Below are 22,137 nucleotides of genomic sequence, written 5' to 3' on the forward strand. Positions count from 1 at the left end.
TTTATGTCAACAAAACTTGGTTCAGCAAAAATTTGTAGTGCAGGCACATTCTGGGATGGGGACTAATGGCAGCTACCAAAGCAGTGAGTGTATCACATGGGGAAAAAAAACAGCATTAGCAAGCATCAACATTTAGTTTGGAAAGTCTGAAAATACTTCAGAAAACAAACCCATGAGGAGCACTCTCAGAGCAGCACACTACTCTGTGGAGATCCTGATTGTACCTGGCTGCCACGGGCTACAATGGCACATTGGGATTTGCTGATTTGCAATTACATAAGAACAGCAGTCACTTGGGAAGGGAAAGTTGTTGAGTCAGACTGCCCACCCCTTTTGCAGTTTGGTACAGGAGTGTTCAATAAGCCCAGTAATTAGAGGAGGGAACAGGAAGTCAGGGTTCGGTTCACCCCTCTGACACTGACTTACTGTGTAACCCTGTGAAAGCCATTCCCTCTCCGTGCCTCAGTCGCTCTCTTTGTGCCATATGGATAATAATACCTTGGTGACTCACAGAGCAGGCATGAGGCTTCACTCATTTTTGTAATTACTGAGTGAGGTGAACTCATTGGACGAAAGGCACAAAGGAAAGGTAAAGTGTTGTTGTTGGTGGAGCTAATACAGGAAGTACATGTGTAACGGGCTCAAGGGTCACTTCATTTCTTGGAATTACCACATACCTTATTGACACAGGAATACGGTCTGACACAACGCCTTTATTCCACTTAGTACACACGTGACAGGGCAGTTGTACTCATATATTTTGCTCTAGTTGATACAAAAGAGTTAACAAACCCATTCACTTTGACCACCTCCCTCCAGAACACGTTTTTCCTGTATAACCTTCTAACCTGTAATTAGAGCCTCAACTGAACTGTGGGGAATGATGGCAGGTTTGACAGGCTACTAAAAGCCAAACAATTCCTGAGTCTCTGACGCTTCACAGTTGGCCATGGCTAAGCAAACAGAAGTCCCCACCTCCAGGGTCACTTTTATTAACAGATAATGAACAAGGGGTGAATGTTTCTAATCAATAATACAGGAAGTAAGAGAATAAAGTTTAAAATGTCAGTCCCCTGACAGGTCTTGAAGCAGCATTGTATTGGCTAATTATTTCTGCCCTTTGCTCTGCATGCTGGTTTTGATGCTGATCATTTCTCTTCAAAAATCAGTGAAAGTGTCAGGTCATAACAGCAATTGTAATAGCCAAGTTTCTCTGATTCATGTTTTTGGACTTATTTTAGTATTGGTATTTATTTAATTTGTTAAAAAGGGACAGACTGAGATAGTACCTGGATGGGAGGCCTCCAAGGAAGAACTAGATTTAGCCATCTAGCTAAATGTGATGCTGTGCCTCCAGCAGCCAGCACTCAATGTAATCTTAATTTTACCTCTCTAATCTACCTGAAGTATTTATAGAATGCCAATTACTACAGAATGCAGGCCCTGTTTCTCCTGAGTCCGTTCTGAATCAGTGTCCCAGTGTGGCACACACGGGGGTGAGGTACTGCGGGAGGTGTGATCATTGTATGGAGACATAAAACCAAGTTCGCTATTATCTGAAGTCACTACAGAGCTCATGGCACTGCTACAGAAGTAGGGTAGAGGTGTTAACACCAATATCTTGGCGAAATTCCCACTTTGGATAATTATGTCTTGAATAAATTCCCACTACCCTTTCTCTGGAACATGGCATTCTTCTTTACTTCCTGTCCCAAACAATTGTGCAGTGATGATGCGTGTTCTTAATGGCTGTGACTATACTAGAAAAGTTACACTAGCGTAACTAAATTGATCTAGTTAAACCGACTCATGTCCTTGATATTGTCAAACAAACTGGATTAACTCTTTCTTAGATCAGAGTAACTTGCATCAGTAAATTACCAAATTAAACTAAACCAATGTAACCTCTCAGATGCCTAACTGGCCCATTTGAAAGGGCAGTACAAGCAAATACAGGCAGTAAGGGGAGGCCTACGAGAGCTTGAGCAAAAGTGGACTAAACACACATTTATTTCATGTTTGGTTTAGCAACTGACATTGAAAGTCACAGTTCGTAATGACTTCCGTGTCCATGGGTAATGCTGTTGTTAATTATATGCCATGACTTGTTAAAGTAGCCACTGCAGATCCTTATCACCTGCACCTGGAAGGCCCGGTTAAGGTACACAGCTTCAGTGCCAAGGTTGGCACTGCCTTCACAGAAGAGGCTGACAGGAGCAAATGCTCCCATCTGCTTCGCTTACTCCTTGCCACTGCCAGGAGTACTGGTGCTGGCCAGCATTCGATTTGGTGGATCTTAACTAGACCCACTAAATTGAATGCCAGGAGATTAATCTCCGGCAAGATAAGTAGAGACATGGCCTAAGAGTTTGGCTTTCCTTGTTAGGAATTTTAAAGACACGGTAATTTGCAGGAATGAGCTGAAGACCGGAAGCCAGGAGCTCTTTATTTCTAATCCTGACTCTACCACTGACTCAGTGTGGCCATGGGCAAATCCTTTCCCTGTACTGTCTCAGGTTCCTCATTGGTGAACAGTGCAGAGTAATACCTACTCACCTACTTCCTAGGGATGTTGTGAGAATAGCTGGTTAAAAACTATACAGTGAACAGATAACGCTCTACACAAATGCTAAATATTAGACATAGGTCAGTGTAACTCTAGAGCTATGCTGATTGGTGCTTCCTAAAGATCTGGCCCATGAAGTCCAGATAACAATTATTCCTATTTCCCTCCCCTGTGTTTTTATTTCCTTGAGCACTCTAGATACTTAATTTGGAAAATAGTATGTACTCATGCCAACATATTCCTGATGACTGTTGTCACCACCTGCACACTATTAAGAATGGCATAGGACACTGAAGTGTTATTCGCAGTGCCTGTTAAACAGTGTCTCCTATACGGTATAAAGTACAAGTTAGTTTACAGAAAGCCTCACTGGAATTTGTGGCTTGGTATTGTTTTTCTATTTTTCAGCAGTACCAACAACGTTTAGTTTGCGACATAGTACTTTATAGTACTTCAGACTGAAGGTGCCTCAAACTAGTTTCATGCTATTACTTAATATGTATTGGCACTTTACAAACTATGGGGGATACAGTCATCTCACATATGACTCAACATTTAGATTTGGTAAAAGCGAACTTTTCCAAACCCAAAGTCCAATAGAACAGATTCCATTAATTTGTCATTAAAATGTCAGTGTAAATATCTGTTTTCAACCTTTCCCTTAAAGCTTGTCCCTGGCTCTGAAAGGGATATAGAACTATAAACACAAATGAAACTGACCTCAATGATCTCCATTGTTCAAGCTGAGAAAGGGAGAGAAAAAAAAAGCAGTTAAACAGCATGAATGGGGAAAAGTGAAATATTTAAATTCCTCTGGCATTAGTCTATAGAAGAGGTCTGCACCCTATATGACTCTAGAGCCAAATATGGATCAGTATGGAACGAAATACAGCTCTTTTGTCATTCCCAAAATACATGCAACTTTTTAAATTAAAATTCAAAATTTTAAAAAATGCATCATTACTCATGTAGCTTGAATGCGTGCATGAACCGAAATTTGACCAGTTATGCTGTAAACTTCAAAGAAATGTGCAAAAAGATGCAGCAGCAGAAGTCCCCTTAAATAAAGTCTGAGTTTACAAGGTTTTATTTATGCTATTAATCATGTCAGTTATCAATAATTTTAAGTTATATATTTTCATCCATTCATGCAAATGGGCATTCTTATATGGCTCTTTGTTGACCACTTGTTCTGTATTTTGATATAGTTTGGCTCTTTGGTTTGAAAAGGTTGCCGATCTCTGGTCCACAGGAAATGTACATGTATGTCTACAATATGTGATTTTTAATTCATCCTCACAAAGCACCAATTTTACAGATGGGAAAGTGAGGCAGAGACACCCAAGTTCATAAAGGCCGGATTAGAACTGAGGAGTCCTCGCGCTCAGGCCCCTTAGCCTCTGCCTCTCCTCTGAGCTGGAGGCAGGGTAATAGCCCAGACTTGGCCGGGCAGCTTGGGGCCTGGCTAGGCCAGCAAGGTTCAGGAATTTTAGCTCTGATCTGGGCATTTCTCCCCCAGCAAAAGGCAGGTCAGTGTCACTGTCATATCTACTGGGCTGGGTCCCTGGGATCCCATGTCATCTTTGTACCCATTCCCTGAACCCCCATGGGATGCTGCCCCTTCTACTTAACTGCCTGGTCCCCCAAGCCTCCTGGACCCCCCCCCCCAGTTTCCCCTGTCCCCCCCCCAGGCCTAGTCCCCCCCCCACTGGACTCTACTCTCCCCTCAGCCTGCCCCCCCGGCCTACCCTCGCCCCTTCCATCCTCTCCCTTCGCCCTGCCCCTCCCCATAGGCCTATTCCCACCCCCACAGGCCTACCCTTGCCCCTCCCATCGCCCCCCCTCAGGCGTATTCCCACCCCGCCTATTCCCACCCCCCCCGCCTACCCTCGCCCCTCCCCCGTCTCTCTCCTAGCCCCAGACCCCACCCATCTCCCTCGCCCTGCCCCCAGGCCTACTCCGTCCACCCCCCCCGCCCCTCCCTGAGGTCTACCCGTTGCACCCCCCCCCCCCAGCCGCGTCTCCCTCCCGCCCCCTCCCCTCGCCCCGCCCCCTCCCGGCCGCTCTCGCCTCGCGCCCCCCGCGCGCGGAGCCGCCTCCCTCCCGCGGCCGCGAGGGGGGGGCGAAGTCTCGCGAGAGGCGGGGCGGGGGCCGCGGGCTGCGGGAGGGCGGGCGCGCGCGGAGCGGCGCATCGGACGCGGAGCAGCCGGAGCCCGGCAGAGGCGCTGAGGGAGGCGGCCCCGAGCCCGGCCCGGCCCGGCGACCCGCTCCGCACCGGGGGCCCGGCCCCGCCCCGCGCTCGCTGCGGCCCGGCCCGGCGCTCCCGAGCAGGCGGGGCCCAGCGGCCTCGGCCCGGCCAACGTCGCGGCAGCCGCGCCCGGCCCGGGCCGCCCGAGGGTGAGAGGGGGCGCGGGGGCAGGTGCGGCCGGGCCCCCCTCCCCGCGCGGTGCTGCAGCGCTGCGGCAGCCGGCCCGTCCGCCCCCGGCCCGCGGGGGGGCCGCCCGCCGGCCTGTCACGGGCCGGGCCGCTCGTGGGGGGACAGCGTGAGGGGCGGCAGCGCCCCCCCGGGCCGGGATCCCTGGGACCTCCCCCCGGGCCGGGATCCCTGGGACCCCCCCGGGCCTGGATCCCTGGGACCCCCCCCGGGATTCCCCCCCCCGGGCCTGGATCCCTGGGACCCCCCCCCGGGCCTGGATCCCTGGGACCCCCCCCGGGATTCCCCCCCTCGGCCCTGGATCCCTGGGACCCCCCCCGGGATTCCCCCCCCGGGCCTGGATCCCTGGGACCCCCCCCGGGATTCCCTCCCTCGGCCCTGGATCCCTGGGACCCCCCCCCCGGGATTCCCCCCCTCGGCCCTGGATCCCTGGGACCCCCCCCCCCGGGATTCCCCCCCTCGGCCCTGGATCCCTGGGACCCCCCCCCCCCGGGATTACCCCCCTCGGCCCTGGATCCCTGGGACCCCCCCCCCCCGGGATTACCCCCCTCGGCCCTGGATCCCTGGGACCCCCCCCCCGGGATTACCCCCCTCGGCCCTGGATCCCTGGGACCCCCCCCCCCCGGGATTACCCCCCTCGGCCCTGGATCCCTGGGACCCCCCCCCCGGGATTCCCCCCCTCGGCCCTGGATCCCTGGGACCCCCCCCGGAGTCCCCCCCCGGGCCTGGATCCCTGGGACCCCCCCCGGGCCTGGATCCCTGGGACCCCCCCCCGGGCCTGGATCCCTGGGACCCCCCCCGGGCCTGGATCCCTGGGACCCCCCCCGGGCCTGGATCCCTGGGACCCCCCCCGGGCCTGGATCCCTGGGACCCCCCCCGGGCCTGGATCCCTGGGACCCCCCCCGGCCTGGATCCCTGGGACCTCCCCGGTGTCCCCCCCCCCCCCCCCCGGGCCTGGATCCCTGGGACCTCCCCGGTGTCCCCCCCCTCGGGCCTGGATCCCTGGGACCCCCCGGTGTCCCCCCCCTCGGGCCTGGATCCCTGGGACCCCCCCCCGGTGTGCCCCCCTCGGGCCTGGACCCCCGGGACCCCCCCCGGGCAGAACCGTGCTGCTCCGTGCGGGGCGGGACGTGGGCGAGAGTGCCCCGGCCCGGAGTCCCCTCCGCTTTGTCTGCGCGCAGTCACCGGCCCCGGCCCCTTCCGCCCGCCGGGGCAGCATCGCTCCTGCGAGCAGCCGCGGGGCCCCGGCGGCTTTTGTTCGTGGCAGCCAGTTATTCGGAGAGCTCGCCTAAGCTGAGGGGTGGGAGGGCGAGGGGCCCCCGGAGAACAGTGCGGTGACATCTCGCAGGCACCGGGGTGGTAGGTGCGGTACAAGACCTGGAAAAACAAACCAACCGGAATTGAAACTCTCTTGTCAGGTGTCGAGATTTAACTATCGGACTGGATGTGACAGGCATATGATTAGGTTTAGACCCTTACGCTGTTTATATTTCTAGCAGAGAGCTAGTCTGTATGGTGCTTCTATCTTCTGTTTATCACAACATGGACTATTTGGCATTTTAGTGAATGAGCTGGTTAAATGGCAGTAGCTGAACAAATTGTGACCTTCACCTTTGACTACCACATTTCTAGAGTCCTTATAGGAATTTATCCATAAAAGACAGATTAATGAGGTTTGAATTTCATTGATTCATTACTATTAATGCTGCTTATAGTGAATGTATTATGTTCTCATTGCTTTATGTCTTTGTATAAAGGTTGTGATCTTGGAATATTTAAGAATCAGTATTTCCAGAATGCCATTTCTGATGTACAGTAGTACATCTTGTTGTATACTCCAGTTCAGAGGCTAAAATGTCTGAAGAATATCTCTAGTATGTAGTACCTGGTAACAGTGTAGACATTATCAAAGCAATGGTAAATCAGGATATATGTTGGTACTGGGGATATGGATTTGTTATATATAGTTCAGGATTACAGAATAACCAGACCTTCCAATATATGTAATTTCAAATATTAATCTCAAAACGCATTTGAGGTTGCATCTTGATTCCAGTTGTTCCTGTTCCTGTTAACTGCTTGTAATGTTTGTGGTTTTGTAGCTTTTGTTACTTCTATCCAAGGACAAACATAACTAACAACTGCTTTGAGCCTTCATGTTAGATTGTTCACAACATTGTCCTAGTTTAGGCTAGTGTGTTTGTCCCAGGTTTTAGAATCCTTCTGCTTGGATTGCGTTGGCACAAAATGGGCATACATTTGAATCCTACAGTGACATCTGAACTGGAGAGAGTGATTTTTTTTCTCTTGGGTTGTGGCTGGCTCAGTAAGGAGAGATTAATTTGGAAAGTTCTGTTTAAATATATATGGATTGTTGGTTAAATTAAGAGTCTAAACAAAGCAAAGGGCCTGAGTCATTATCAGAGAAGCTAAAATTTAATGACACACATTGAGGGTCAGACATTAGGGTCAGAATTATGTATGCCTAGGGATATTTAAATCCTAAACTGAACTATTGAAATAGTGCACCTTACATCACACCTTCCCTTTAAATTTAATCATAAGCTAACTTGAAGAATTTCCTTTAAAAGTTTACTCTCTTGTACCCATTTATATAACTTTCATTTTTACTTTGCCACAATTCCTCAATGTTTGTTACTTGAGTAAGTTGTAAGAGACAGCCAACTTATTAGATTTAATGAGTATTATTAGGAGAGAGATGATCAGATATCACGCTGCCACAGGACTTCTGATTACTACAATTTTGTAAAATAAGTTCATTTATCAGATGTCTCCTAGTACAGTATTACATTTCCTGTAATGTATATTTTGGTGAACAATAGATGAGGTAAAAAAATGTTTTAAGGATTGTACAGATCATTGCTGTATAGTAAGATTTGTTCCATGGTTGACAAAGTGTGTGTAATCCGCACGTGTGCATTCCCTTATATATTTGATTACTTCTGAATTGCCTATATGTATTTTCCTAGGGAACTTAAGGCTTCATGTTGAGGTGACTCATTTGTCCTAGGAATGATGTAGTGTGTCTCTATCTCCTCCAAGCAAATCTTTGATCCTAAGCTAATCAAATGGACAGTACAGTGCTCTTGGAGACTATTTCTGTGTTTGAGACAGTGAAAACCAGCTATTTTATTAAAGGAAAATGGACATTAGGATTGATTCACCTGAGGGGAGACAATGGCAAATGTCATTTTTTTCTTGAAATGTATTTTGATGGCCAGTCAAGTATACTTAGACATTTTTTTCCCGTGGGTTTATTTTAAAATCACATAGATATGTGTATTGATACATTCAGGCCCAATTTAGAAGGATCTTTGCTCAGCCCTTTAAGATAAAACGTTGTGGTCCATAATCCCATCCCCCAAAGTAAAAGGGCTAGGCCTAGCCTCATATTTCGCATAACAGCATGTTATTAAACATCATGATATTATGTCCATGGCTCCATGAGACAACCCTAGCAAAATGCAGAACCCATGTTTAACTCTAGACGTAGTCTTTCATTTCGCAAGCCTGCAAGCTCCTGTCTATATACTACAAAAATAATCTATGGGTAACAGTAGGCTTCAGTTACAGATAACTAAAGCTCTGCATATCTGCAGATATCTGTAGGTATTTGCATCCATGAATGTGGGTATCCACAGCTCATTTTTGCAGATATGGATGCGGATACAAAATTTTTGTATCCAAAACTCTGCAAAATTTGTGATTTGCTTTATATCCGCAGATTTCTGTGTCTGCGGGTGAGAGTGTGGATATCTGTATCCACAAAAATGAATCACGGATGTAAATACAAATTTTGTATCTACCCAGGGCTCTCTACATATAACTCATGGCCTCAATCAACTATGATTGCAAATGGCTTACCTGCAAGTATACTCAGAGCCATTTTAACATTTGGGTCTCGAAAATGGATTGGCCCTGTCTACATTAGTGACCAAATTATTCTCATTCCTGAATTGATTTGATGTAGGGAGAACTCCTGATGGATACAATTTGTCACCCCCTGGTCGTTTGCAGCCAGGTTTAAGTGACTGAAAAGATAACTCAGTGGAAAGGGGTGCTTTAAAGCATGTCTTTCAAAATTTGTAGGATTTGTTTTAAAAAAATGCACATTCTCCATTGTGGTTTTTAGAGGAGAAGAGACTGAAAAACAAGACAGAACAATCCCAAGGGTAAAAGGGCATAGAACCTCTAGCCTCCTCCTGCTCAAGCAGAGTGATGGAGAAATCCGTTCTTCCTGTGAAAATACCATTGGAAGTATAAGGACATAGAACTAGAGTTGAAGTGCATTTTTTAGGAAAAAAGTATACAACGCACAGGGAAAATGTAGATCTGTTTAAAATGCAGTCACCATTTTAAATAACTATATGAATATGATATTTTCCTTACTTATGAACTGACATACGGTGCAAAGCACATCAACACACAGAGGAAGATGATATCCCTGTGTCAATATAGGTTGAGTGACCTTAAGGAGGTTTCCTAGAGCATCTTTTGGGGAAAAAATGCATAGTATCTGAAAGGATGATTTTATTGCCATGGGTTAGAAGTTGAGGGTTTCTTGTAGTAATTTGCCAAAATTTGGAACAGTTATTTTCTGTGTGAGTTCCTGAGGAATCCAAGTTTCATAATTCCTGGTTTCTTTGCCAGAAGATGTGACATCACAACCACTGTAAAAGTAGTTTGAAAATGGCCTAGTCTGTTACTGTGTTTATCTACATACAGATGCCGCATTGGTTTAACTAAAATTGTTTGAAAAATTGATTTAAAGTAGTGTAAACTCCTCTGTGGGCACACTTAAAATAGATTTATACTTATTTTGGTTTAACTTTTTGCCACTGATTTAACTTACATTTAAATTATATTGATTTGAAAAAACAAATCTGGGTAAAACAATAGGGGCTTAAATTGCCAATATTCAAACACATTGGCATTTAGAGGAAAGATGTTTAGGTTTGGTTTCTAAAACAGGGAAAAAAAAACGCTTAGTCCAGAGTAGAGCATCCACACGTGGAGTTATTCTGAAATTCTTGTTCCATTTTCAGTTTACTTTCTACCTTAGGTCTGGTCTACATTAGAGACTTACATCAGTATAGGTATGTCTCTCAGGGATGTGAAAAATCCATAACTTGCTCTACTGACCTAACCCCGGTGTAGACAGTGCTAGGTTGACAAAAGAATTCTTTCGTGTACCTACTGTTTTTTGGGAAGGTGTGTTACCTTCAGTGACTGGAGAAACCCTCTCATCGGAGTAGGCAGTGTCTGTAGCGCTACTGCAGTGGAGCTATAGTGTTTTAAGAGGGGTCATGCCCTTAATCTGGAATAATTGTCATGTGTAGAAAACTCCTAAAATAGAAGGGCCCAACTAGTCACTGAAGGTGATGGTTCATTAATGTGAATGAGCAATAGCTCACACTTTTGCCTCTGGTATTGTTTGGCTCTAGGCGGTTCTATTCTGAGTTGGTTAATAGGGCATCAGCAGAGAATTTTAGATGGTGAGTGAACACTATCTTCTACGAGAGAGGAAAACTAGAAGCTGAATTTAATTTTACTTTTTAAAATAAAATGGAAGCTTAGATTCTGAGGAAAGAAGCAAAAATCACAAAACTCTAATGTTATGACCCTTGCAATTTTCCATGCCTGTAACTTTCTGTTGACACTGACCATAACTATCTATTCTGCAGCCATGAAGATTTTTTTGTTATAGTAAGACAGAACGCGCATGGTGAGGTGTTCTCTCAAATCCCTTCACAGTTCTGTGAAACAACTACATATGAAGAACATATGAGATCATTTAAATCTTATTTTAGGGTCGGTTTCTCATGACAAGTATGTGAATAATTTCTGTGAATGTAATTAGGCTTTAGTTGTACATCTGTAATGTTAAATCGTATTTTAAAAAAGTCTTCTGATCTTTTACGTAGATTTGAGAGTTTACCTAGAGTTCAGCTTGACACACAACATCAGTGTGTTGCATTCTCAAAGTCCATCATATTGGATTTTTATTTTGTTTAAAAATGACTGGAAATTTCAGTATTTTAAAATTTAAAAAATGGGTGAAAATCAGTAACAAGTGAAAGGGAGGAATGGCAGATGCCCTGTACTCATGCTGGCTGGGGATCGGGTGCCTGGTACACACAAAGGAGTTGATGAATGGGGTGGTGAGAGGTGCATTGTGGGGAGAGGGAGGCAGGAGCAAGGTGTGTCTAGTACTTACCATGGTGCAGTTGAAGAAACCTGCTTTCTGTGGGCCTATTGTTGCAGCAGTTGGGTAGTCTCTACTGCCTGGCTTCCTACCCATCTTGCTCTCTCTCGCAGAGCAACAGTTATCAACTGGATGCTACCCTCTTCTGCACAGGCGTGTGGTATCATCCGGCAAATACTTCGAAAGGGGAACTGAACCACCATCTCTTCTGCAACGGGGAACTGGGTCTGGGGCGTTCTGGTACTTCAAAAATCCAAGGGGCATGGGCGTCTGGTATTCTAGGTGGGGGTCCCAAACCACCAGTTTGACCCTGCCCACGCTCCGCCCCCAGAGCACCTGCTGTAGGCATACTGGGGTGGAGCGTTATTGCCCCCAGCGCCTGCCCTCCCTAGTGCTCTGGGGTCAAGGTGGCTGGGGCCTGTGCCCATTCTCTCTCCCTTCTCTCCCTGTGGTGGTGGTGGTGGTGGTGGGGCAGGGAGGCGAGGCACCTTGGCTCTTGTGGGGGGGTAGGGCCTCAGACGAAGGTCAGCCTACCTTCACTGACCGCCCCTGCCAGGGAGAAATTGAAAAGATCCAGAAAAGGTATTTTTACACTTGGGAATTTGGGCAGAAAATTGGGAAAAAATCAAACCCAAAGTGCTTTAGTTATACTGTTGTTCTGACAACACTACCTCATTGAGAAAAGAAGTCTTCAGCTTCTCCCTTATCTTAACTAAATGTAAAAATTCCCTGCATTCAATAGCCGGTCTCCTTTGGACCAGCATCTCTTATGGGGCAGATGGGCTCCTGGGAGCAGCTTATCTCTTTCCCTTGCTGACTCATCCTTTCCACCCTTCCTTGTTGGCTCCTATTACATTTTTTGCCCTCTCCTAAGCCTAACCTCCCTAACTCCTGCGGTGAGGACTTGAAGAAGGGATTAGGAACTAGCCGCATGGAAAAGTGAAGCACATGATGAGGGCAGAAAGAAGGGCTGGGGTCTTGCAGCAGGGAAGTAGTTGAGATCAGTTCTTCTTTAGTGTCCATAAACACTACTACTTCCCTGGCATAGTGCCACTCCATAGCAAACCATAGCCCAGGGGTCGGCAGCTTTTCAAAGAAGAGCGGCCATTTTTTTGGTTTCGTCTTTGACCAAAATATTTTGAGAGCTGCGCCACATGCAAAGATCCAGGCTGGTGGCAGGGAACTAGAGTACAGGAAGAGGAAAGGGGTTTGGACTAGGGGAGGGAGTTTTGGTGCGGAGAGTGGGTTTGGGGCTGGGGTAGGGGATTTGGGTGCAGGAGGGTTTGTGGGCCTGAGGGGAGAAGGGGGGTTCTGACCTGGCCCAGGGGATTGGAATGTGGGAGAAGGTGCGGGGTGCAGGTTATGGCCCAGAGGCACTTACCACAGGTGGCTCCTGGCCAGCAGTGCAGCAGAACTCAGGCAGGCTGGCTTGCATGCTGTGGTCCCATGCCAGTCCCAGAAGCAGGTGGCTGCTGGCACATCTTTGCATGCCTCAGGTTGGGGAGGGGAGAGCAGGTATCTGTGTGCTGCCTCTGCCTGTAAGCACTTCCTCAACAACTCCCATTGGCCAGTTTCCGGCCAATGGGAGCTGTAAGGATGGTGCTGAGGGCAGGGGTAGTGTGTAGAGCCATTCCCCCTGCCCTCCAGCCAGGGACATGCAAGGACTATTCCAGCCACTTCCAGGAGTGGTATGGGGCGACAGCATGCAGGCAGCCTACCTGAGCCCTGCTTCACTGTTGGACTTGCATTTATTCAGAAATTCTTCTCTTCCCTCCACCCTTCCCCAGAAAACACCTGCCTGCAAAGGGGCAGCTGAAAAGCCACATGTGGCTCTGGAGCCAGAGGTTGCAGACTCTTGCCATTAGCTGTTAGCCTACTCTGCAAGAGTTAAATTGCATAAGAGCACCTGTTAGAGATCTCTGTTTACACAGTGTTAGGTATGCTGGCTTACTGTTGTCGCTCCCTTTTCTCGGAATGTAATGCTGATCTCTCTCTTTGGTCCTCCTTTAATTGTTGACTGTGCTGCCCTGAAACCCAAGAGATATCAGGAGTTTGTCCTAATGCTGCTTCATAGACCATCAGGGTACAGTTAGAGGTGTTGCACCTTTTCCCCTGGGAAACCATAAATTACTGGGGCTCCTGAAGTTGGATCTCAGGGGCAGTGCAACATGCTTTCTCTTCTGTAATAGGTTGGCTCGAAGTTGTCACTGACATTAATTCCTACTTTGCACTTCCTCCCCCAGAGAAACATAAACCAATCTGAGAGAGGAGCTTATGGGTAGGGGATATTACTCTGTTGATGTTTAAATGTCACTTGCTTTTCCTCCACTCCTACAGATACTTGTGCTGTCTTATTGGCATGAGGTATATGCTGTGATTGGTCTGATTTATCGCTTTGTCTGGAAAGCCACTGACTATAATGACAGTTAAAATCAGTGGTGGATCATCCATGCTTTCTGATGGGACTGAGTCCTTGTCTGTACTTACCCGGAGAGCAATGCTCTGGGGATCAATCTTCTGGTGGTTGATTTAGTGGGTCTAGTAAGGACCTGCTAAATTGACTGTTGATGGGCATCCCTGCTGACCCTGGTACTCCATGGAGTCGCAAGGAGTAAGAGAAGTCAACTGGAGAGTTTCTCCCTTCGACCTCCCACAGTGGGGATGCCACTGTAAGTCAAGCTAAGGTATGTTGACTTCAGCTATGCTATGCATGTAGCCGGGGCTGCATATCTTAGTTTGAGGGGTAGCTGTGTTGGTCTGTAACTTTAAAAACAAGGCGTAGGCCTGTGGCATCTTAGGGTACGTCTAGACTACAGGGTTTTGTCGACAGAAGCTTTGTCGACAGATACTGTCGACAAAGCTTCTATCGACAAAGAGCGTCTAGACTACATCCAGTTCTGTCGACAAAGCAAGCCGCTTTGTCGACATAACAGTGTGGACACAAAGGACAATGTAGATGCAATAATGCCTTCTATCGACAGAACTCTGTCAACAAAAGGTGTTATTCCTCGTAGAATGAGGTTTACATATGTGGACATAACTCAAAGGCAGTGTGGACGCAGGTATAGTTTTGTCTACAAAAGTCCACTTTTGTCGACAAAACCCTGTAGTCTAGACACACCCTAAGAGACTAAGAAAAGTATATAGTATCATGAGCTTTCTTGGACAACACTCACTTCATCAGTTTTTGTTCTAGTGTTACTTCACTAGTGCAAGCCCTTTGCAACATAAATATGTTGCACTGGTATGTATATGTTATCCTACTATAGACAAGCCTGTAGATTAAGCTCATTATCTGATGAAGTGGGTTTTGCCCACAAAAACTCATTGTACTATAAACTTAGTCTCTAAGGTGCCACAGGGCTACCGTATTTTCCGGCGTATAAGATGACTTTTGATGTTAAAAAACATCCCCCAAAAATCGGGGGTCGTCTTATACGCCGGGTATACAGCTTTGCGGCTTTGCAAAGCCTCGGGGGAAGCCGGCGGCCGGGGCATCCCAGGGTCCCGCCGCCGCTTCGGCTTTGCTCCTGGTGCCTCTGGTCTGCTGGGGACCGTCTCCAACAGACCAGGGACACCGTGAGCAAAGCCGGGGAGGCGGAGGGGCGCTGGGGTATAAGACGAAACCCTATCTTTTAACTAAAAAATTAGGGGGTCGTCTTATACGCCCAGTAGCCTTATACGCCGGAAAATACGGTACTTGTTATTTTTATATCTTAATTTGACTTTCTCCCTCAGTGTAGCTCTGGCCTGAATGAAGTTAAACATGTAGCAAAACTGCTTTGGCCTTGGCAATAGTGACTTGATGTAAGCATGGTTTTGGAATCCATTTATAACATGATTGGCCATGTCTACATAGACAAGAAGACTGTGTAAACGTTAAGTAAAACACAAGATGCATGCCTAACCATGAGCTCATCATGTGATCTCCCACTACTATAACCCTTATCTTCCCATACCTCTTCTCCTAGCTTTGTCTGTCAACCATTGCTGTATTGTATCTCATTTAAGGCTTGAGTATGTTAGGGAATTTTGCGCTTGTGTTACTTCACTAGTGCAAGCCCTTGGCAGTGCAAATGTGTTGCATTGGTATGCATATGTTATCCTAGTGTAGACAACCCTGTAGATTAAGCTGCTTGTAGGATTTGACAGTAAAATAAATTAATGTAAGCAAACCATGAAACATTTGGGAGGCCTCCCAGTCAGAGGCTGGTCTGAAAGATGGAGAGGGAGTACTAGTGTGGTTCAAGGCCAATACGCTGTCAAGAAGACTAGCCAGTTGTTAAAAAGGTGGAGAGGAGAGAACTGCCATATGAGATGAGACCTGTGGTTCATTCAGATCAGTGTTTTCTTTCCAGCAGTGGCCAGAACCAGATGTTTCAGAGCAAGATGTCAGGGCCCCTGTGTTGGACAGATAGAGGATAATCTGCTCCCTCTGAAGGTTTCATTCTAATCCCTAATGGTCAGAGATGGGTCTAAGCCCTGAAGCATGCAGCCAGAGAAAGTTGTATATTTGCCTCTGGAAAGTGGACATATGAGGGATGTTCAGGTGCTTAGTAAACCACTATGAACATCTCTGACTTTCTCTTTGGACAGTAAGATACTAAGACAAAAATGAGTGTAGTGAATCTAGGGTATATTCTTAAGAGTAATTTACTGTTTACTAATAGCTAACCTTTCATGATGCTCTAATTAGTATGGGAGACTGTGTCCTCTAGGCTACTTTTCTTGAAATTTCTCGCTACGGGTTCCTGCTTGTGCAGCATTGCCACTGGTAGTGCTAGTGTAGACTCTGCTGACATTTCAGCTGCTTTATTTTTTAAGGGATTTAATAGCTGGCGTGCTAGTGCTTGTATCACTGGCACAGCTGCATTGGTGGTAACCAGGAATGAGACATTCTAGTGAGTCTAAGACTGAAGAGTATGTGTACAACTATCACCCATAGTGTGGAGGCAGTTGTAGCATTGTAAAGGTACTTACATTGGAATATTTTGCTCCTGGAAGGGAAGAGAAATGAACTGTACTGGCGCAAGTCTTTGTTGACCTGCACAAGTTTTACAGGTTGTGCAAGTATAGTTATACAGTAAAACCTGTGTTATCCAGCATGCTCGGGGATTAGAGCGTTCCAGTTATCTAAAAATTCCGGTTATCTGAGGTCCCCTCAACCTCGGAAAAACCTATGGACAATAATAGTAAAACTCAAGTTTTTAATATTGGTAGTTTTGTAGTGTGAGGCAGTTGTTCTCACATTTCTATTTTGAGTTAAAGATGATTAGTACTTCTTAAATAAAAAATTGTTAAGCCAATCATGGTAAACCAAGCCAGGCCTGTGCACCTGAAGATGTGACAATATTGTGGCTGGGGGCAATGCTGGTTAACAAAGTTTTCTGGTTAACAGAGTGCCGGATAACAAAGGTTTCACTGTACCAGTATAAATCCCACTGGCTGTGTCTAGACTGGCAAGTTTTTCCGCAAAATCATTTGCTTTTGCGGAAAAACTTGCCAGCTGTCTACACTGGCCGCTTGAATTTCCGCAGAAGCACTGACGATCTCATGTAAGATTGTCAGTGCTTTTGTGAAAATACTATGCTGCTCCTGTTTGGGCAAAAGTCGTTTTCTGAAAAACTTTTGTGCAAAAGGGCCAGTGTAGACAGCAGAGATTTGTTTTGCGCAAAAAAGCCCCGATCGCGAAAATGGCGATCGGGGCTTTTTGCGGAAAAGCGCATCTAGATTGGCCACAGACGCTTTTCCGCAAAAAGTGCTTTTGCGGAAAAGCGTCCTGCCAATCTAGATGCGCTTTTCCGAAAATGCTTTTAACGGAAAACTTTTCCATTAAAAGCATTTCTGGAAAATCATGCCAGTGTAGACGTAGCCTATGTGTTTACTAGAGCATCATGAGCATCTCTGACTCTCTCTGAAGACAATAAGATTTATACGATCTGAAGAGAAACCAGAGTATTAGGGAAAAAAACCAAAGGTGCCCAAGCAATTCACAAGTGGTGGCTGTATTCTGATGTAACTTGCATTAACTGAAATTGATAGCATTGATTTGCCTTAATCATGGAGTTTGTAATGAAATGCATAAATGTGCTGTGGTGTGTCACCTGATTTTTTTTTTTTTTTTTGGACAGGGTTGTTTTGACAGAGTTGTTACACTAGCTATATTATGGATATAGGGAGTGTTGGGCCTTGAATCAATAGGCCTTCATCCTGTGAACACTTGGAAACAGGAGTAAAAGCGGTGAGTAAAGTTATTCTGGTACATAGACGTTTGCAGGATTAGGACCTTACCTTGACATTTTCACGGACAGTTCTTTGGGACAGAAGTTCCTTTTACACTGGCTGCTATGAGGCCCAAGTCCTGGTTGGAGCCTTTTATCACTAATGTAAGATAGGGTAGCAGGGGCTTGTGGCTGGGAGTCCTGCTGGTGTGGCAGCAGTGGAGCTGGCAGCCCTGCTGTAGCTGGGAGACCACCTGGTCTGGTGGCGGGGCAGGGAGCTGGCCAGGCTAGGAGCAGAGCTGGGCTTGGGGAGCAGTATCAGGGAAGCCAGAATTGACCTCCCCGGTCCAGCAAACTCCCTCATCAGCTGTCCTGAGGTTGCTGGTCCAGGGAGATCCAACCTGTACAAATGAGGTCTGCCTAACGTATTCCCACCTGATACAGCAGATAAAACAAGCTCTCTCTCACCTTGTTGTTGGCAGAGGACTGTTTTATAGACAGCTCTATAATTGAGGAACCTAGCTATATGGACTGCTGAAAGCATGTGGAGGTCAATCTTTCCCATTCATGTCTCGGCATCCTTGTGACAATTTCCTTGCTCCTTCTTTTGCTCTTGGTTCCGCCCTAATTATGAGTGAACTTGAAGATTTTGGTTTTCACTTAAGTCTGGTCTACACACAGTCAGGGGCGGCCCTAGACTACCTGCCAGCAACTGGCACCCTACATGAACCATGCAATTGGCGCCCCCATCTCCAAACCCCCCTCAGTGATGTTGCTGCACCATTTGGTGCCTCATTTAACTTGGCGCCCTAGGCGACCGCCTAGTTCGCCTGTATGCACACAATTATTTCTAATATGCTAATATGTGACCTTTTCGCTAGTATAACTGTGTGTACTCTACGGGTTGTACTACTTAACTGTAACAAAACATTTCAAAAAAACTTTGTGTAGATCAGCCCTTATAAAGCTCTGAATGGCTTAGGACCTACGTATTGGTGAGAAATCTCTTGCTTTGAACTATACTGCCAAATCTGTATTCAGTGGAGATGCTCTGGTTAGAGCTTGTGGATATCAAAAGTCAGCAAGCTGTTTCTGTGAAAGGACACTGCTCTCCCTGGTTTGAAATAGCCTACATTTGTTGACCGTCGCTGGATGTTGCAGACTCATCTGTTTACCCAGGCTTTTGGGAATGGAGGGATGTGATAAGGGCTGGTATTTGTGGCAGTGGGGTGGTGTTTGAGTTTTGAGTCTGTCATATTTTTTCGTTTTGAGGGGAGGAACATCTGCTGGTTCAGGTTTTTTTTTCCCCTTACGTATGATTTTTTTTTTTTTTTTTTTAAACAAAAGTCCTGGAATTCGAGGTGAGCTATATACCACCTCTGGTTACTGCTACCAGTGTGCATGTATATGAATCCATAATTGGATTGTGGTGTGAGACTTACCAGTTGTCAGCCAGCATTTCTGGTGGGAGACCACAATAGAAGGAGATGCCCCCTGGTCTGTGACCTCTGTTTATAACCCTTTTCCTGGGTTAGTTTCAAACAATGCATGCCTGTGTAGTTGATTCTGTCCTTGTAGCATGGTGCCTAATTTAATAACAAGACTGAATTTGTTTTGCCCTGTTGAGAAATAAAATGCATTATGACGTCACTGAAATATTAATCAGACTGAAGTAAGCAGCCAGCTAAGTCAGCCAGCAGATGATTAGTTAGCTTGTGTGTCTGGTGGAGATGACAATTTATATTTAAATAAATCCCCCTCCCCCAAGATTTTAAATGACCTAGCTTCATTGTGCTTTTCAGTAGCTTCATCTGTAATTGGATGATCTTTTGTTTTATACCCTTCTCCTCCTCCCTTCCTCCTTTTCTGCTTTTGTTTTTTGCCCTTACTTGCTACATTTTGTTTAAATTAGATTGTAAAAGGTTAAGAGCAGAGACCATGTTGTCTTTTGTTTGCAGGTCCCAACTGGGGCTTTCTGACACTAGCACAATATACATAATTTTAAGTAGTTCAGCATTCAGAATCTTTACCATTCAGTTTTCCACTCACATTAGACTGTCAGTTGGAAGTATTCCATGAACAACACATCTGCTTGTGGCATGTTGTAGTCAGCGTGCATATTTCAGCAGGAGGGTGTTCTCTCTGTCTGATGAATACAGGCAAGGTATGAAATCTTCCTCTCTATGGAAAACATATTGTCTCACTGGTGTATAATTTATTTTTATGTCTAGCATTCCGGAACCCCTCTCTCTTTCATGTTGCCCTCCCAGAAAGATGTTTTTTCAAAATAACTGCATTATATGAAAGAGACTTTTATACGGAAAAGGAATTTCAAATCTGTACTAATTTAAACTTGTTTAGTTTTGTTGCATCTTATTCCACTTTGGTCATAGTAAAAATCTCTTGATTTATAAAAACAAAATCAATATATTACTGTAAATAAACTGCAGTTATGATGTGATATTAAAGTTGTGTATGGGTAAATAATGGGTATGTGCCTCTTTATTTTTTCCTGCTTTATGAAGAAAGTCTGAAATATTTGTTTTCTCTTAAGAATATCCTGTCTTGCCTTCCCTGTTTTTTCTGGGAGATTTCTTGGAGGGCCAGACAGCTGGAGTGGGAATTTTTCTCCCAAATGTGTGTCAGATGTTTGAATTATACAGGTATTAACAAAAGCAAGCAAACCAAGAGTTTTAAGCTATTGGATGACAAGCCCCTTCCCCTCTCATGTGCCCAGTTTTTTCTTTCTGGTGTTGTGGTTATACTCATTCTCCAGTGCCGTGTCTTCTAGGAAAATAACAGAGGAGACAAGATCTGAATTTCTAATGTGAAAAATGAGGACCCTGACAGCTCTTCCTCCACCTCTGACTTTTTTTTTTTTTTAAGAAAGCTGTCTGCTTTACTTTACATAGTATGGCTTTAGTAGAAAGCAGACAAGCGCATATAGATGTTCTTTGCCATTTATCCTATTAAGTTCTTTAAAATAAAAATATGTATGCTTTTTTCTGCATTGTAAACCGTATCTTATATATTGTGATATACATCAGAGCTTAGATGTGATTGGTGACTGGTAATGGGTACTCTACAAATAAGTATCCATTCTTTTTTTTTTCATAGGGGTTGTATTTTCTTTTCAAGTACCTTTCCTCCTCTCTTTATGCTACTTCTTATTTGGAAGTATTTTAATAAGCACCATGCAGCATGCATTGTTACTCTTCTGTCAGTTTCTACCAGAGGACACCTTAGATCAGTGGTTCTCAAACTTTTTGGCACATGGCCCAACTTGGCTCAACACAACCCTTTCTGTGGACCACCAGCCAACAACCTATGATGACAAAATGGGTGCAGCAGGGAGTGATGGTGCGAAGTAGAGTTCAGGCTGGCCCACTGACGGGGAGAAAGGGTGTGATTGCCCTGCTGCCCAGCCATTGTGGAATCTCCATCCCTGGAGATATTTAAGAGCAGGTTGGACAGACACCTGGCAGGGATGATTTAGATGATGCTTGGTTCTGCTGTGAGGGAAGGGCCTGGACTTGATGACTTCGCGAGGTCCCTTCCGGTTCTAGTATTCTCTGATTCAAAGGAGCCTGGAGCTCCTTGGAACTGTTGTGGGAGTGCCGGAGTACCACTCCACATAGCTTTGAGGGCTAGGGAGGACCAGAATAATGGTCTGGGCGGTGCTAAGGATTTACTGCCCTAAGACCTGCTTTTTCCAACGGTGTGGAGCTGCCACCCACCTTGTGGCTGTTGGCCCTGCTGGGTGCAGGAGCAAGCTGAGGGTGGGGGGTCTAGGTGGGAAGTTTGGTGCAGGAGCAGGCTGGGGGTAGGGTGAAGGGGAGGGTGCAGGAGCAAGAGAGGTTCCAGAGTATGGCTAGGAATAAGGGTGCGGGATTTTGGGGGCATTATGCAAGGGGGATGGGAGTTCGGGGTCTGAGCATGAGGCCAATGGGGGGGGGGGTGTTGTGCTTTCCCGGCTTTGCACCCTCTGCCACTCCCAGACATCGCTTTCTGCTTCTCCCATTGGCCATGATTCCGGCTAATGGGAGCAGCAGGGAAAGTCTCCAGGCAGCAAGTCCCTGCACTGCCGTTGCCCCCCAACCGGGGCAGGGGGAGTGGCAGTGCATGGAGCCCTTTGCTCCCACTGCAAGCTGGATCCTGTGGTGAGGCTCAGGGATGTCTTTCCCCCTCACTCCCCAGCAAGAAGTTGGGTCTGGTGCTTCAACCTTGCAGGGGGATGTTGCAGGGTTGGAGCGCCAGCGTGGGCTCCCCACTGCAGATGGGAGGGGGCTGAGCCTCAAGCCGCAGCTCACCTGCAAGGCAGTGTAGACCACAGATTGAGAACTACTGCCTAAGAAGTTTATAGAAAAATCGTGGTAGCATCAGCAGCACCATTCTACCAAGAATTACTTTGGGCTCCTGGCCAGATTCAAGGGAGCAACCATAACCAGCAACCTTATTGATGAGAACAAAATCAGCCTGCGTATATCCTGGGAAATGTAACATAAGAATACATGTAATTTGGCTCCAAGACGTCTTCCCAAGGCACACTATATTAGTTTAGCAGTAACTAGCTTTCTGGAGGTAGTTCTTTGGTTATATTTGCATGTGATGTCTCTCCTGATATAGATATTTCTACTCTTCTAGAATCAGAGTTCCTAGAATTATTGGACTAGCTTCTATAGTTTCTTTG

At 46.3% G+C, this 22,137-nt stretch overlaps 1 protein-coding gene and 1 long non-coding RNA gene across 3 annotated transcripts in view; one reads left to right on the top strand and one right to left on the bottom strand.

Annotated features, from left to right (window-relative positions):
• Positions 1 to 24: 24 nt before the first annotated feature.
• LOC112544153 (uncharacterized) lies at positions 25 to 19,022 on the bottom strand. The gene is made up of 4 exons (XR_003087463.2): positions 18,890 to 19,022; positions 13,133 to 13,253; positions 3,287 to 3,309; positions 25 to 765 (listed from the first exon to the last, which is right to left on the bottom strand). It is a non-coding gene; the product is annotated as an uncharacterized LOC112544153 (long non-coding RNA).
• Positions 4,722 to 22,137, top strand: part of TAOK1 (TAO kinase 1) — a 123,260-nt gene continuing 105,844 nt past the window's right edge. The window contains exon 1 of one of the 2 annotated variants that reach the window (XM_075904565.1): positions 4,722 to 4,963. The gene's annotated coding sequence lies outside the window, so the exon portion shown is untranslated. Of the gene's footprint in view, positions 4,964 to 16,994; positions 17,468 to 22,137 lie in introns of those variants that run through there. The other variant, XM_025179815.2, reaches the window with a different exon arrangement.

The sequence above is a fragment of the Pelodiscus sinensis genome, chromosome 21 (assembly GCF_049634645.1).
Source record: "Pelodiscus sinensis isolate JC-2024 chromosome 21, ASM4963464v1, whole genome shotgun sequence".
NCBI classification, from domain to species: Eukaryota; Metazoa; Chordata; order Testudines; family Trionychidae; genus Pelodiscus; species Pelodiscus sinensis.